Raw genomic sequence first — 16,069 nt, 5'->3', positions numbered from 1 at the left:
GTGTAAGTAGCATTTTTACTATAGCTGGTCGAGGTGTGGCAAGTTTTAAATACTTTATTTATTGGTATTTCTGTCTGGCGGATTCCAACCTGGGGGTCAGGCCCCTCCTAAAGGTCAAGAGATAAATGTGGGGGGTCATGAGATGATTAATGGGAGAGGGGGAAAAAAACAAACACATTTGCATTCAGCTTTTAGTCTTTAGCTATTATTTTTTTATTAATCTACCTAGTAAGGCTCCAATTAGATGCTGCCAAAAAGTTTGAGAAATGAGGCATTTAATTATAATTTTTAAGGTTACAATGAGTCCTTAACTAAAATATTAATCTAAAAATGAATTAGTTACTGGAAATAGCAGAATAAAAGTTTAGAAAAGTAAAGTAAAAGTAGCTAAAAACTGCAAATAAATACAGTACTTGAGTAAATGTAGTTCACTTTCCACCACGGAAAAATGATAAATGTCGACTTCTAACTTTCCTAACGAACCCAAACGGATCGCTTCAGTCTCTCGGCGATCCTGCGGATAATGAGAATCTTTATTACCCATCATGCTCAAGCAGAATGAGCCTCCCTGATCCCCTGAAACTATACCTGTCAGATAAAGGTCTGCCCTTGCTTTCACTCCCGACAGGCATGTCTGTGCAAACAAGACTGTAATCTGCAGCAAAAAAAAACATCACTGAGAAAACAATTTAGCTGAAGGAACGGAGTGGGCTGTGTTTACGGAGGCACGAGGCCGGTAAACGAGCGCGTGCTGATGTTGAGGTAATGAATGAGGAAGGTGTGCAGAACTCCAATTTCCCAGGCATTTTTATGAGCACTTGAAGTCAAGACTGCGGTTTTTGAAAGTGGCTCTCTTTCATCAATTAGGAGACTCTTTAACTAAACGCCTGGGTTAAAGATGTAACAGAGGTGATGCTGGAGCACTATGTGGTGAGGGGGGAGGGGGGTCAGGAGGCCTACTGAGTTTGTAATTAGCAAAGTAATGCAGGACGTCTGACAGCTGGTTAGGATTTTGACTGTTTTATCCTCCCTCCCCCCTGTGGCAGGTTATCTGTGCCTTACAGAGATTTCATTGGCTTCCACTGAACCCCCAATGGGGATTCTCAGCCCCCCTCTGACAGCGGGGGACCCCCTAAACTCCCACAAAAGGATTCCTTTGCATGACTCGGGCATGTGGTCTCCATTGGGGTCTCGGCCAGCCTGAGCGGAGATGAAAGCCTGCCTCTCTTGTTTCCTGCCGCGAATATGTTGCGCACACGCCGACTTCGCTGTCCGCTTTTTGTTCTGGGACCACACACACACACACACACACACACGTGTACATAAACACAGCAAGCTAAACCACACACGAGTCCAACACACTTCCAAACGCCCACAGACACTCTCAGTTAGCCGCAGTCACTCAGACACTCAATATGCTGAGAAGACTTTAAAACCCCCCCTGAAATAAAACACCCCCGAAGCTCAAAATGATGATGAACTCTTATTTCTTCATGTGTTTTGCTGGACATACAGGAGATGGAGATGGTTATATTTGTGCTCTGAAAAAATGTAAAGATTTACATGAAAAACTTGCAGAACTTTAAACCATTCAAGTGTTCCTGAGAGGCATTTTTTCTTTTTTTTAATACCCATTTTCATTAGATTTCCTAATCTCAAATTTTCAACACGAGTGCTGGGAAATATCCTAAAATGCGTGATTTTTTTTAAATGAATCACACACTGGTAGAGCAGATGTGATCCACATATGGGATGTGTTGGAGGGGGAAATCGGTTAAGCAGCGTAAAGACGGCTCTTTTTGCATGCGAGGAAGGTCGAGCACAACAAACAGACCCACACTGTGGACAAAATAATGCAAATTGTGCAACTTCATCGGCATCTTAACGAGGGAAATACAATCCAAAGAAAAAATCCATTCAGCAGAGGATTTCAATTACTGCTGCGTGTGCCTTTGCTGTCTGTTTGGAATCAAAAGCTATTTCCACATCTGAACTGCTGCATCCTGTGTAAGGAATTAGCTAAATAACACGATCCAAACACAACCTCTCGGTTCAGCCACAGTCTACTTGTGCCCTTTTTAGTAGGGCAGTAATTATAATTGGCCTATGCCAGCTATAACTTCTCAATCCTCAGACCTTGTCATCTTAATCTCTGCTAATCCTCCTTTGTGTTTGCAGAAATGAGTTTGGGAAGTGGGCTCAATGTAGGTCAATCCTTTCGGGCACTTTAAGAGTCTGATGGGGTTTGTGTGTGTGTGTGTGTGTGTGTGTGTGTGTGTGTGTTAGAGTTCCCCATGACAGATTTGATGGGAGGTTGCATGAAGTGGGGGACGGAGCCGGGGTGCAGCGGTGGGCACCGAGTTGGGCAAACACCTATTATCACCATTTTAATTGGAGATTAGCGGGAGGATTTAGCCGCAGAGTTCTACAGGGAGCTGACGCCGATGTGGGTGCTGGCACCGCTCGCCGTGGGCATGACTCCATATGAGCCTGCAAATATTTGTGGAGAAATAATATATATATAAAAAAAATAAGAAGATAATCTGTTTAGGTGGATGCTGAGGAGACTCTTCTTCTTCTTTTTTTCTCCACCCTCAAAAACTTGGGACACGATCCAATGAAACGACAGGCAATTTTTCTATTATGGTGCAAAATGACTTTGCCCTTTGACAAAGTCGCAGGCGATATTCCTTCAGCGGATTCCCGAGGCGCTGACAGAAATGGGTCAGATCATGAGCAGAGAAAAATAATAAGAAAAAAAAAAAAAAGGCCAGCAGGGAGAGGTGAGAAGTATTCGTGACAATATCATGGAGAGGGAGAGGGAACCATCAGAGAGACCTGTCCATCGACTCAGTGACGGAGATTAAAGGAAAAATCTGGCTCATAATCCCCCAATAACACCACCATTTTTACACTTTAGTATGTATTAAACAAAAGGTGATATAATGTGTGAATTAGATGAATTATTAACCAATTAACCTGCAGGTCTTTGGTCTGTGGGAGGAAGCCGGAGTGGGGTTAAGTGCTATAGTGGGCGGCACCCATCGTGCTATAGCTTAAAGAGAGCGGTATCAATAAAAGAAGCTATCTCAAGAAAAGTCAAAAGGTTTGCAAACGATAAAAACTGCAACTGCATTCATTTTCTCCGGTTTTATATTCCCAGGCAGCGAACCGGAGATTAAGATTAAAGAAAAACGCTGAACTGTCGGTAGTAAATACTGTCTATCTGAAGCAAACACACACGCACACACACACACAGAATCAGCAGCCGCAGCAGAGCAGCTGCTAATTGATAAGAGTTTTTATTGTGATTATTATTCCCGTTATCTCAGAAGCACCTTCGGTTGTTGCCGTGTGACTCCGGTCATATGGCTCCAAGGTGAAAAGTGCTCTTTAAATTGCCGGATAGTGCGCCGCCATAAAAAAAATGCAAAGGGATGTAAACCTTGGCCGGAGTGTGTTGGAGTGTGATAACACGCATGCCCCTCCCCCCTCGGTGCTAATGGCTAATAGGCTGGGGGGGGATTTAGCATGATATACTGTAGCTTAACAGGGTTCATGTGCTTGAAAGAATGTCTTTTTATCTTGCTTTACTTTTGCTCTTTTCCCACAACCGAGCTCCTTCACCCTCCCCGTGATTCTCATTCCTCACTGTCCTCCCGGATGTCTTCTTCTCTACTCGGTTATCTCCCTGATTTTTCACATGTGGAGAAATTAAAGCACTCAAACACTACATTTGTATTATTTACATGTGTACATTCACAGCTGACCCGCTTACAGAGTCGCTCAGGCCCGGCAGAGGTCCATTTGTGACGGAGCGGGGTCCGTTACGGCGGAGATCACTCAAGGTCGCCGCTCAATACTCACATTTCTGTTTCCTGAGGCGAGTCATGTACTATATTTCTCCCTCTATGGGACCGCAGGGAGAATTTAACTTAGTGCCATTAAACATCCAGCAGCTAAAGCCTGAAAGATGAACATTACTTGTAGGTTTTTATCTTGAGGTTGTGAAGCCGGTTTGATACGGTATGGCATCTGTTATCCCAGAATGCCCCTGGGGCTCTCAGTCACCCTCCGAGGAGTGACACTGGAATGTTAATTGACCTAGAAATCTCTAGGTGTTTTTTCTGTTCGGCTCCAGAGTGCAGCCCATACATTGGACTACCGTGCAGCTTTATGGAAGCTTGAGCAATGACTCTTTATCAAATGGAATATCTGCTAAAATATGGCTCCAACTTATTAATTATACAAACAACTGTCCCTCCTCTTCATATGGCAGTTTAACATTTAGCTACAGAGAACAGAGAAACAAGGTAAACACCTAACGTATATACATATTTAAAGAAAATTCTAGTAAAAAATACCCCTACAATGTTAGCTCACATTGGGTTGATCAATGCAAGTTCAAGAAAAGTTTGGTGACAGTCTTTACTTCAAACTACAAATCAGCCTTCAACCCATTCATTCCTATTGAAGACATAAAGATCCATGCTATACTTCTTAGCAAACGTTACTCAAACTGGAGTAAATCGCGTATTTGTTGGGAACTATTTACCACGGCGGATTAATACACATTTGTTGCTGCAGTGAGGATTTACAACAGAATGGTGTATGGTGGATTGACTCAATATAAAACTACAGTTCCTCACATTCATCGTTAGAAGTAATATGTCAGTGTGACTCATCCGTCTGGTTTAAATTTTACCGTTTTGTAAAAGAGACGTCGCAATCAGCATCACTCCATTTAAAACACTTCAAATCAACTAACAGTTCCAAATCATTTGAGATGATTTGTTATTTGCAAATTGATCACTACGAAAAGAAAAACATTTAGTAAGTGTTCAGACATCTTGAAAACCACAATAATGTCTTCAGTGGTAAAAGGCGCCTGTGTTATTGTTTTTAGCTCTCCAAGTGTATTTAGAGGTTCGGTAATAAGCACATGTATCTCATCAGCACTCAATCATACAGCCACACACACACACACACACACACACACACACACACACACACACACACACACACACACACACACACACACACACACGCACACACACACCTGCCAAAATGCTCGCGGCTGCTCGTCCAAAAAGATGGAAATTCCAGCAGTCACATCACATGCAAATCAGCTGGCGAAGCTGCTGCTGCAAAGAAGGTCACAGGTTACAGTTTAACCCCGCTTGTTAGAGCCGCTTGGTGGTGGCAGAACTGTTCCCCCCCTCCCCCTCCCACCCACCCAGCCATGCGCTCCATTTCCACACCAAAAAAACAAGCCTATTGCGATTCAGGAGAAGGCGTTTAATTTGCCCCGGAGCTAACATTTTTTTCTTCTTCTCCCCAGCATGTGTGTTCACTGTAATGGGATTTCCACTACATTCCTCTGAGCTGTGAAACCATTCTCACCACATTTGAATAGAGAGAAACTGCTGCAATTCCCCCCCAGAAATAAAAATGTATGGTGAATAACAATAAGTACCCGTTGGTTGTCTTGTTGGTTTTGCATCATTCCACTGTGTCTGGGCCTCGAAGCCTCTGAGAAAGCAAGAAAAAAAGAAAAAACTCGGTAACATAATGCCTTGTTTACTCATTAGTGCTCGTCTTCTGCCGAGGAGAAATAATGGGATAAAATGAGTCACACTGCAGCAGCGCTGTGGGCCGGGCAGCTTATTGCCGTTTGTTGTTTATTGGACTTGTTTGGTTCTCAAAACTATTGCTAATTCCTGCACACAGTTGAAAAGGAGGGGATGTAAAAATAAATGGAACAAATCAATCATCCGTCATGAAAGACAAACAGGATGGAGTGCAAAGCCTCAGTAGGAAAGGAGCAGTAATAGGAAGGAAAAAATGATTAAATGGTATTATTATGAAAAGTGTGCAAATATACCTGAAGATAACGCAGCATCCACACATTCATCAAACTGACGGCAGAATAAAAGATACCGCTGCTGGGACGAAGCTCAGTATGAGAAGAGAAACATATATTGGTGTAGCAACAAATAAGTACATTTCTAAACCGAAGAGTATGAAAGAGTATGAAGCAACATCACAAACTACAAAATGTTGATTTTGACTTAAAAGTAATCCGGTAAGTGCTTAAAATCCTTTTCTTTTTGCTGAAGATTTGCCATTTGATTTCAACAGAAAATATAATTTGCACGATTAATAGTAATACTGATCATTAAAAGTATATTAGGAATATAATTTGCACATCATATTGCAATGAGCAAGTTTCTGTATAGATATTTGCTCATTTTGCTACGTAAGAAAATACCCCCTAAAAACCCCTAACTATATATATATATTTATGGAACATGCAGGATGAATTTTGGAGGAAAGAAGCTGCTCTGAAGTCTGGTGGGGCGGCGGCTGATAATTCTGAATCTCCTGCCAGACGGCAGCAGGGTGAACAGGCTGTGACTGGCTGGGTATCGTCTTTTAATATCCTTTGAGCTCTTCGCAGGCACCTCTTGTCACCAATATCACAGACGCTCAGTTGATGGGTACCTAATGATGTTCTGGCTGGTTTTAATCATCTGCTGGAGGACATCCAAAGTCCAATTTGTTCTTCCCGTCAGGATGTTTTCTATTGCAGGAATTTAAACTTTTCAAACTGTCTTCACCTCCTTTTTTTCCCCTAAAATCGACAATCACCTCCTTGTTTTCGTTGACCTTTGAGCAGTAGGTTTTGTTCTCCGAGCACTTCTCTTCAAGATGATTTTACTCAGCAGTCGTGGGTGGTGTGCAGCGGGAACAAGCGGGGGCTGAGCACATGGCCCTGGGGGACTCCAGTGTTTCCACACTAGAGTGGAGGAGTTACGCCTTGGGTCTGTTTGAGAGGAAGTCTAATAACCAGCTGCGGAGCCGAACAGTGATACGTTTATCGGTTTCACGAGGGAGAGATTGTTTTGAATGCCGGGCTGATGAAGGTGTTGTTATTTTTGGGTGATTGCATCCATCTCTTGGCTGTGAGGGTCCAGGGCTGACTGGAGAACCACTTTCTCAAAGCAAAATGGGGCGGGGGGAGTGGGGAGTACAACTGGGGCGGTCGTGGTTTGGACTGGACAGTGCAGATAACGAGATGGTTGATTGATGATTCAGTATTTAAGTGGGATTACGGTTGCATGTGGTAATATCGTTGGGAAAAACACCTCTCCCTGTCTCTTGTGTGCATGCCCAGATGTACGAGACCATAAGAGTCAGAAAGAAAAGGATTGCATGGGGGCGGCTCCCTCCGAACTGCATTAGTCACACCAATACATCAGTTAAAAAACATGAAGAGTCATTGGAAGCAAACCTGACATCACAGCCCCCCCCTGTCCAGGGCCCCATCTGTCATAATAACTCACATATGTTTTGGGAAAAGGCCCTGGGGCCATCCTTCTAAAAAAAAAAAAAAATAAAAGGCACCCAAACATACCCTGATTAATCACAGTTCAGGATGCTTGACACACACTCTGCCATAACACGTCTGATTGGCCCTTCAGACGGAGGAAACAGACCCCTCACCCACAACCATATGGCTCATTCATAAAAAAAACTGAGCATGTGAGAAAATGCACCGACACATGATGTGTGCTAAAGAATGAGGAGCTAACATCACCACCGGCTTCATGTTCTGAGGAGACTCAATGAATGAGACACCTTCTGTTAATTGGAAGAGGTGGAGCTTCTCACATATTCAACCCATTGGCTTTGTTGCTGCTGGTTTCTCCTGCTGGGGCAGACTACTGGGTGCTACCATTTGGAGGGATTTGAGGGGGGGATGGGACGCTGTGTAGCTTTAGCAATTTCAGCACTCATTTTTAAAAGAAACGGTGTTAAAACGGAAATAAATCTTCATGCACACAAGCAGAGTTTCTTCTATGTGGTTGGTTACTAAAAAATACAGAAAACTAAAAAAACAATTAAAAAAAACCACAGCTGCTAGAATAAACAACAATCTTCTTTCTTCCAGTAAAAGGTTACGTGATAGGGTTAGGAATGGCAAATCAGGACAAGACACATGACTGGGAAGTCAAATCAGGACAAAACTTTTCCATCTGGGATTAAAGGCGGAGTAAGCAGCGTTTTCAAAAGTCTCCGTTTTAGGTTTTAAAACGTCTGAGTCGTGTGGAAGCTAGGTATAAACATGAGTTCTGGGTTTCACAATAAAAGCATAGCGTGTGGGTGTAGCTGTACATTCATACTTGTGGTTTTGGACCTGCCCGTTCTTTCCTGTGTCTGTAATGTGTTGGAATGCGGCCATTGTTCCTGATTATCTCTGTTAATCATCTTCATGCATATGAACAGAACGGTGTGGGAAATCCGGCCGGGCTGGTTCCAAACAATGTGATGCAGATAAAATGCTGTTACATATAGAAAAGCTTCCCATGCACCAATAATTATAGATAACTGTTGTTGTTACCATGCCGACATTGTCTAGTTAGCACTAAAACAAATTACAGCGGAAGCTAAAAGGACTGTCATTAGTTTATGGATATTATATGATTTATTCGTTTTGGATGACTTTAAAGGAGAAGTTAAGGGATCATCAAATAATAGTGACATTGTTTTAAAGGTCAGATTGAAAATAAGTGCAGAGAAATGTCTGTAATAATCCAAATAATAAGAACCAGGAAGTTGGAAACTGTGATGGAAGTTTACGAGGAACAGTTTGGATTACAATTTATTTGTTCACTTCTGTTTTTTATTTTTTTTGCAAATAAGTTTAGCTTTACTTTGTTTTAAATAGACTGAAAACCGCAGTACAAATACTTAGTTACTGTACTTTTTCATGTATCTGTACTTCACGTGAGTATTTCTTCTTCTGATAACTTTTTACTTTTAATGCCTACATTTAAAACAAATCTCTAAAACAGGCTTGTTACTTCAGTTTAAATGCATTTGAGGGGAATCATATTATATTCTATTTATTATTAATATGAGATTCAGTTAAAAATGCAAAAAAAAAGTAGAAATGTCCTTCATGGGGATATTTTTTTGTATTAAAGTACATTTCAGAGCCTGTAATTTGTCACATTTACTTGAGTTAAGAAGCTGAATAAGTATTTCTACTTTAAAGACTATCTGTACTTTTTGAAACCTTGTTTATGAGACATTTTAATAATATTTTTGGATGTAATGGCTCATACAAAGTGGTAATTGTGAAGTTTGTGGCGGTCGAAAAAAAACACTCATCATTTCAGAGCCAGTTTCTTGGAATTATTTTTTGTGTGGAAAACATTTTTATTTTTAACCAGAGTGGTCATGTGACTTGTCACAACAACAGTCCTGCACTGTTCTGGTGGTTTGTCAGCTGACAAGACACTTTCTGGTGTGTTCATTTCTGGTTTTACTGTTCCTCAAAAAAACAAAAAAAAAACAAAGCGGTCGCAATAATCTGCCTAAAACAAGTCACTTTATTTACAATCGTCTGATCATCTGACCGCTCGTGTTTCTCGCTCCATTTATCACACACAATGTTTTTATTACGGAGAGGAAAGATGGTCAAAACTACAAGTTATACTTAAATCACCACTGAAACCACTTTTTGGTGGGAAGATTTCCTGACTTCTGCTCAACTTCTTTTTATTTCTTTAGTTTTTACTGTACTTCATGATGGATTCCCCCGGTGGACGTGAGATCCGATAACCCAACCTGCCCATCAGCTGCTGCAGCAATGTGGTTTTAAATGCACGGTTCGCTGAGGAGTTTCAATTATTCACTGCACCGCACGCGTCAAGAGTTCTGCTGTGTGGAAGGAGGAGTTGTGGGCGTTAATATTTGATGCCCTTCTTTCTGCCGGTGTGAAGCTGATGGACCGACCCCCAGAGTTATTGATCAAACTAATATGAGGGAGGGAAGGAAAGAAAGTCGGAGGTCAAACAAGTTTTTCTCACATTTTCTCTTTCCTTCAGCGTTCCGCCGATGCCATACGGAGGAATCATGAATAACTTATTGTAAACTTTTCACCTGTACGGCCTCATCCATCACTAGCAGCTCGTAAGTGGAAACAATGGATAAAAACACAACGAATAACACATGGGATAAAACTTTCATGTTCCCATGGTGACAGTGTGAAGCTTTACCCTACAGCAGAATACAGTATACTGTCAGGATCGGGATCAGGATCAGGATCAGGGTCGATTCGGGGCCCAGAATTGTGTTTTTTCTACGTTGCCTCTGCATTGAGATGATCTACATTTCACATTATGTTTCAGGCAACAGCTCTGGATGATCTGTTGCTCCTAAAACTGCAACTATAGGCCTGTAAAAGTCTGCAGTATCACATGATAGAGGCTCGCATTTCACCCTGAACTGGCATGAACTGCTGGAGTCACTCTGCTCTATTTAACCCAGTTTAGATTTCAATTTAACCCAGTTTAGATTTCTATTTAACCCAGTTTAGATTTCTATTTAACCCAGTTTAGATTTTCTATTTAACCCAGTCTAGATATTCTATTTAACCCAGTTTAGATTTTCTATTTAACCCAGTTTAGATTTTCTATTTAACACAGTTTAGATTTTCTATTTAACCCAGTTTAGATTTTCTATTTAACCCAGTTTAGATTTCTATTTAACCCAGTTTAGATTTCTATTTAACCCAGTTTAGATTTTCTATTTAACACAGCTTAGATTAGTTCCACACAGAATGAGTTAAAAAAAAAAAAAGTAGAGAAATCTTTTCTGCATCTTTGGAGGAAAATACTAGAATAACAGTATTACATCTTTTCATAAATTGTGGTGAAGCTTCCCTGAAACCATCTATAATTTTCACCATTAAAAAAAAACTAAAAATAGAAACTTTTAATTAAAAAAACATGAAAAAATGTAAAAGCGCAGTGTTTCATCACATCGGCTTCACACAGTAACTTGTGATCCTCTGGTGTTGCAATGGTTTCAATACGTAGAGCTGAGGCTTCTTATAGGCAAGAAACCCCCCCACACACACACACACAGTTAACAGCTGTAAGTGCACCTATTCTTAAAAAAAATGTAGATGACTGTTTCTACAAATATATATGTTCATTCATCAAATTTATTCATATATTTAATTTACCTCTTTGGGCTTAAAGCTGATTTCTAAACATGTAAGAAAAACAGACGAGTGAAGTGAAGTGAATCAAACTAATCAAGGCAGCTCCAGAATAAGATCACATACTTGTCCAAATGAGAGCGTGCAAAACAGCCTGTCCATGTGTGTGTTAGTGTGGGTGTGTGTGTGCAGCCGTGGCTTAATAATAACACGAGTATTTAGACAAAGTCTGCTGGCTTCCTGCTCTGAGCTGGCTGTGATGTTTCTCACAGGAAGAAGAAAAAAAAAAAAACCCACCAATCCCCAAACTGTCCGTCTGCCTGGAAAAACATCATCACTCCGCTTATTTCCCTCCAGCTATCAGACCAGCAACGATAACCATGAAAATGTTAAATCACCCTAAAAATGAAAAGATAAGCAGCTGCTGTGTCACGACTTCAACTACACCCATCTTCCAACTCTCGTTTGTGACGCCAACTGTGGTGACCAAAATCTGTCCAGACGTATAAACATCTGGGAAAGTGCTCAGCAGCTTCTGTGGTAGTTCCCACTCATGTGTGTGTGTGTGTGTGTGTGTGTGTGTGTGTGTGTGTGTGTGTGTGTGTGTGTGTGTGTGTGTGTGTGTGGCCACAGCACCACATTTTTGCGATGGTGACACAAACAAAAACTCGCTCACACTGTTGCTGCTGGTAAAAAATAATGAGGCCTGCTGACATCACATTTTGCATATTTGACTTTCCTACGCAGCAAAATGAACGTAATTGACTGCAGATCCTCACAAGCAGCACCGTTGCCACGACGACGACAATGAGAATCCCAAAACAAGCTGCTTGTCTGATTTACTGTACCTGCTGGAAGTCAAAGGTTTGCTTTCAACATACTTGAAATCATCAGAAGGAATAATGCATGGTGATGGAAATTATTTTATATTTTAATTGAATGGGAGGAAAAATCAGTATCATCTCAGTGAAACTGATCGGTTCAGTCAGTAAGAGTGAACTAAGAGTGTGGTTGCGGTCTAGACTTGTTATAAGGAAGTAAAATGACAGTTTTATCATTATTTACAAAGCCCTGCAGGAACTTTCAGCTTCCCACACTCGTGTTTGCTTTACACTGTTGTGTTCTCTGCAGGATTAAAGCCTCGGGTGAAACACTCTTTTGTTTTGAGCTTATAAAAACAAGAGAAGAAGAAAAAAAGCTATACTTCAGTTAAACTATTTTATGGTCAGAGAAATACAGCAGCACTTATGAGATTTAAAGTTTCATATTTTGTATTTTTGTCTGTCGAGTTGAACCTAGAAATACAGATTTATCTTCATATTATAATAAAATAGCAAAGAAAGAGAGAGCTCCGTTACGTGTTTGCTCTCATTAACGTGATAGCACATTCCAATTAAGCCCCGCTAATTCATCATCCGAGCCCGACTCCCCGGAGAGAAACACTGGGATTCACGCTTGCCTTGGAAGTCACGCCGCTCGGACCCGTTTGCTGTCGTCGTTTGATCGCCGCCCGGCCTTCGTCCCCCAACAGACGAGCTGGATCCGGAGTTCAACACATCCGAAGGAAACAGGATTAACAACACGGGAAGAAAACATTTTAATCGAGGATTAAAAGGAAGTATTAAACCTTATGAAAAGTGTGAAGACGTTGTGATGTTAATGTGTTTATATTGGCTTTAAACCAGCGAGGTGCTTTCACTATGAGTCACGTCGACCCGAGGGTTTGTCAATAAGACGTCCGTGGTCTGTGTGCGTTTTGATGGTTTGTTTATGGGATTAAATTAAAAGCAGCAGAAATAGTTTTAAATAAGTGATGACTGTGAATGTTTGTTTGGGGTGGAGCTGAAATGCTGCCCCACGTTTTCTTTGCATTGCACCTTTAACCAAAGTGCTTTTCCTCTCCATTTCCGGTATCAAAGCACTTTTTACCTACCAAATATCGACCCTGACCACCTCACTGAGGCTTGTTTATGGTGCAATAGGCAATAAAACGTCATGTATGAGGAAGTTGATTTCACATTCCATGACTCAGTTCTTCTGAAAGATCAGATAATGCAGCTTGATCTTAATCCTGACTAAGTTTACAGATATGATTTCAGTCGCCGGGAGCTTTTTGTTGCTGAATGCTATAGATGGTGGAACATGAGACCGTTAACACTCGTTTCAAGAGCCTGAACACAACCAGCAGATGAAGACGCTCCTTACATGCAAAAACTGTAAACCGGCGACGTTGGGACTCGGTTTGAATGTTCACGTCAGACCAGACGGCAGTGAAATCCCAGATAGAAACTGCAGTCGGGGACGAGGAGAGCAGATGTTTGATGAACCTGCAGCATTCAATCCGGCTTCTGGGCCGGGGGGGGGGGGGCAGCCAGGGTGATTTAGTAGTGGGCCTACTGGGGGGGATTTGATTGGAGGGACCGAGGTCTGCCACTTCATAAATCAACCACATGACGTGACAGAAAATCACCTCGCCGGAGGCTGAGACTCCTCCCCAGACAACGCTTAAAGAACATTTTATTACCCGAAGCCTGAAAAACGTCACTGTATATCATCGGGTTATCCTCGTCACACACTTCTTATCGAAAATGTAAATATCAATAAGGAAAATTAATTCTGCAAACACTCCAAGTCTATTATTTGCTATGATATGAGCTCTGCTCCCCCCCCGCCATTCAGTAAATCGGCACAGATTTCAGGTTTCACAGAGACGTTATCTGTCAGACCCGCTTTATTACAGACAGGAGCTCTCGGCTCGTAGCAAGGTGTGATGTCGCAGCGTTAACACATCTCAAGATTGGAGAGAAGAGAGAATACACATGATTTTCAAACCTCACAGGGATATCTATACATATATATATATATATATACATATAATTCTGTCTGTGTGCATGAATGAGATGCATTTAATGAGTGAAAGAAAAAAAGAGATCCCTGAAGAAATCAGCTGCACGGGACAAATGACTGTGTGAAGTCATGGTGTTCTACATGATGCATTTAAATGAACTGTAGAAAAAAAAAAAAAAAAAGTCTCAAATTTGCAAGTATGCTAGCGGTAGCTTGCAAAGTTGTTTGACTGGATGTTTGCCGTTGCTATGACAACAAGTGAAAGCTACCGCTAGCATCTTAGCCCCCCGTATCAATAAACACCCATAAGATGACAATTTAGCCTCTTATAAATAAAACCATCAACATTATCACCCTATGCCTTAACGAGGCATTGTCATACGTTGTGATGTATTTATTAGAAAAATAAATGCGTACATTCATGGGACGTTAGCTAGCATAAATGCATCGTAATAAACTCACAAATTTGCTCCTTTTTTTCTCTGAATATTGCCCCCCTCACTCAGCTCCATTTTTATTTCTACAGTTGCTCTAATACGCCGTCGTACACTACAAAAGAAATAAAAAAAGAAATAAAAATACATACCAGTCGTCTGACCTGTCTAGTTTTTCAATATCTTCCATAGTCCTCCAACATAATGAAAATATATGGCACTCTCTATACTTTCTACTCTTTACTTTTCATGTACAGACCTTGGAGGATTGCGTGTTTTTCTTCTGCCTTCTCTTTGTATGTCTTTCTTGGGATTTTTATTCCACTAATAGCATTTTCTAAAAGCAACAGCCTATTTAATTTGATACATTTGCAGCAGAAAAGCAAAGTGACATCTGTGGGGAACCTTTTTCCCTTCCAATTGGCGGAGAGACCAGACGTGAGGGTCCACATTCAGACCCTCTGGTCTTCTATAGAGGGTTTTAAAAAAAATACTATTTGTGAATTCTTCCCACTATGTCCGTGATCCCTCTGTTAAAGCCCTGCGAGAGTACAAAAAGAAAAGGATGAATGGATTACATCAGCCGAATCAAAGCAGAGAGAGGGCGAGGGAATAGAAAAGGTGTGACTCCTGCAGGGTGAAGGGAAAAGAGAGGAGATGGAAATCTATGGCGGGAGGGAAAGTGAACCCGTGTAATCCCTCAGCTCGGCTGTTTTCTTGGACTTGAATGGAATCGAGCGGTGGCGTCGGAGAGGGATCGTGCCATAAAAATGATACAGAGTGGAGGACTCTGGCCACGTCCGGAGGAATATACATTATAACAAGGAGACTGCACGCCTTCCTCTCCGTCTTCTCATCTACTTCCATCTTTTTTATTTATTGCCTCCATTTCTCACGCCGAGAAATTCATTAGAAATTGACCGCGTGACAAGAGCTTAAACCTGCTTAATGGATGCAGGAGATAATAGAGGTGTGTGTGGGTGGGTGTGTGTGTGTGTGTGTGTGTGTGTGTGCCTACATTGTTGACTCTCCTATGCAACACTGATTATGTTAGTACTTTTTTCCATTAACATACATCAACACACACACCTGCCAGTAATGGAAATGTGGACTGATAAGAACTTTTTTTTCTCTCGCACAAACACAGACACATCGCGAGGTTGCCAGGCAACGGTGTGTGTGTTCGAAACACACACACACTCCTCATCACGTCTGTGGAAACACTGCATGGTTGCAAGCTGTGTTTGCTTTATACTTCCAGGTTTAAATGGAATGATGAATGAATATTTCGCCCTCCTCCTCCTCCTCTTCCTCCTCCTCCTCCTCGTCCTCCTCATGCACCAGTTAGCATTAAAGGAGGATTTTTTTGGGAGGTATAGGTGGGAATTGTCTTCAAGGCGTTCTTCACAGGAACTGCAAACAGGTGACAATCACGCCTTTGAAAATAAAAAAGCTCCAGATGAATATCTCCTCATCAGTTTGCAAAATGAGCAACACTGAATGAAATTCCCGAACGTTGGTGATTCGTGAGAAAAGTATTCACACGCTTCAGAGTACAGCAATGTGATTTCAACGCTAACCGCAATTAACATCTTAGGGCGTCAGCTTAGCTTACTGGAAATATCTCATTCTGATTATCAGCAAATGCATGAAGCAACAAGAGGGACTTTTTGTTTGTTTTTTTTTAAGCCGGATAGAAACACCAACTTAAAGGAAAACTTTGGTGCTTTTCATCCGGGGGCAACGGGGGTGGCAATTTCTAAAGTTGGTCCAG

The sequence above is a fragment of the Eutrigla gurnardus genome (assembly GCF_963514095.1).
Source record: "Eutrigla gurnardus genome assembly, chromosome: 19".
Lineage (NCBI taxonomy): Eukaryota > Metazoa > Chordata > Actinopteri > Perciformes > Triglidae > Eutrigla > Eutrigla gurnardus.
This window is presented reverse-complemented; position numbering follows the sequence as displayed.